We start from the raw sequence: 2424 nt of genomic DNA, 5'->3' as shown, positions 1-2424 counted from the left end.
AACCCCACCCTACAGTGTCCCGCCCTGTCCTACCCCCCCGTATCGAACCGAACCGGGCCCACCAATAGACCATATCAGTTTCGGTGACAAGGGGAAGAAAAGAGTAACCGAAACAGGTAACAGTTGGGTGAGGGGCGAAGAGGGACGGAGGTTTGGGGGGCTATTAAAACACCCAGAAGACCGTTTAGTCCAGGGAAACAAACTCAAAACCGATGAAATTTTAGCTCTAGAGACCAAAGTTTATCCGTGGCGATGAAAAAATTTAGTCTAGCTGACTTAATTTGATTGGTGAGCCCATATTTAGTTAAAAAATTGGTTACTAAAATTTAGTCGGTTTTAGGAACTATATTTTGTTTCTTACGACTCTGATTTACTTGTATCAACTGAATGGTTCTCTGGGTGAAGGCAGTGCTCTTCCGGTTCGTCATTCATTTCTTCTTCTTATCACCTAACCTGAAACGGTCTATTACTGGATCAGCAGGGCAGCTGGCTCGTCAGCAGGGCAGGTTCCCCATTGTGATGGTATCGTCCGGCCGGCCGGCTACCGCAGCTCGGCTCGACTCCGACCGGAAGCGCCGCAGTAACTTGCCCCATCTCTTCCTGCCGCGCTCAGGCTCAGCCACACTGCAGCGCCTGCAGCTGCACTGAAGCGCCTGCAGCTGCACTGAAGCGCCTGCAGCTGCACTGCAGCGCCTGCAGCTGCACTCGGCTGGCTCAGCCCGCGGCCCACGCCGTTATCCCTAGAAGTACCTCAATGCCGCGGCTTGTCCTTCGCCGAGGTTCTCCTCGCCCCGGGGGAGCTGCTCGGCTGCACTGCGGCACGATTGCAGCTGCACTCAGCCGCAGCTCAGCCGCACTGCAGCGCAGTGTCTGCAGCTGCGCTGCACTCAGCTGGCTCAGCCGCGCGGCCTGCGTTGTCGCTAGTACCACAATGCCGCCGCGTCCTTCGCCGATGTTCTCCTCGCCCCTTATAGCATTCCCGGAGCAACGCTCTGCATCACTGCAGCGCGAGCGCGACTGTAGCTGCAGCCGCAGCTCATCCTCTCTGCGCCGGCTGCAGCTGCACGTTTGAAGTAGTTTCAAGCCTACCCTATCGTAGACGATAACAAGAACAGGAAATGGAAAACATGTTCGTTATGTTTAATCTAGGTGTCGACTGCTAGATAGAAGGTAGGTACGAACATCTCCTCTCTCTCCCTCTCTCTCCGACTCCGACAACCACTCTCCTCCCTCTCTACTCCTCTCGCTTTCAAGGCTCATATGCCCCCCTCCTTTCAGCAAAGATGCGGGGAAGGGTAGGGAAGTGGTGGGGAGAGCTCATCACTTTCGGGCCCGAATATTGGATTCCGCGAAGAAGCTCGGCGTTGGCCTGAAGCACCCGCGCACCTGATGGTGCTCGACTCGAGGGCCCTCGAGGTCGTCGACAGGGAGAGTGGAGCACGTGACACCTGGCCGCTGGTCGGGCGGGAGGGCCGGGGGCAATTCAGTTAGTCGGGCCGATATCGCCGGTGTACTGATTGACTGGCCTACAATGTTGCCAGATAAAGTAGAGTAGGCAAATTACCCACGCATGCGCACAGGTGTTCCTGGGCAACCCACCCCATGCACGGGCAGCTCTCTGGAATTCTGCCTGGCCAATGCCTGGCGATCGCCTGCTACCGCCAGGACATCGCCCAGCCCAGCCATCGCCCACATAGCCGACGCCTAGGCATCATTGGGAATCGCCCGCGCCCCGCCCTGCCCATCGTCTATGACCGCCTGGCCAGAGACGCACGCCCAACGCCCACCCGTGCCGGCGCCGCGGCCGCGAATAGGCAGTTGACCCGCTTGCTCATCCGTCACGTCCCGGCCATGACCGGTACTGTCATGCAACGGACTCGGTCATGAGAGGCAATCGCATGCGGCTGCGGCACGGCGAGATCCGATCATGCCCGCATTCAAATAGTGTGAAGCAGATTCACCCGGGGCCCGTCTCAGTGATACATATCTTGGATGTGGATCGATCTTCATTTGCACATTCGGCCCTTGCTCGGCTCCATCCGACCTCGACCCTATAGCTTTCCCTCCCACTCTTTTGTTTTGAATCACATGAATCGGTAACAGTGTCGGCATAATTCAAGACCCACTTTGGTCATGCGGCTCCCTCCCCTCCCCTCGCCCACGTTCCAGTTCAGTCCGGTTTTCGCGCTCAATCCTGGACTTCCTAGGCGGGCCTCCTCGGTACCGGTCAGACACCGACCCTCTCTCATGCCTGTCTGTGGCAGGGCTTGTTCTCCCGGCCGGGGGCAGGGGCACCGAGAAAAGCAAGGCTCTCTAGGCGCCTGCTTGGGCCTGGCCTGCGTGCTCACAGGCGTCCCATTCGTAGTGCGGGTTTGTACCCACGTACCACTTGCTGCTGTAATAGGCAGCCGCCTCCTCCCCCCC

This window comes from Frankliniella occidentalis, unplaced genomic scaffold (genome assembly GCF_000697945.3).
Source record: "Frankliniella occidentalis isolate FOCC.00 unplaced genomic scaffold, Focc_3.1 Scaffold17, whole genome shotgun sequence".
NCBI lineage: Eukaryota > Metazoa > Arthropoda > Insecta > Thysanoptera > Thripidae > Frankliniella > Frankliniella occidentalis.
This window is presented reverse-complemented; position numbering follows the sequence as displayed.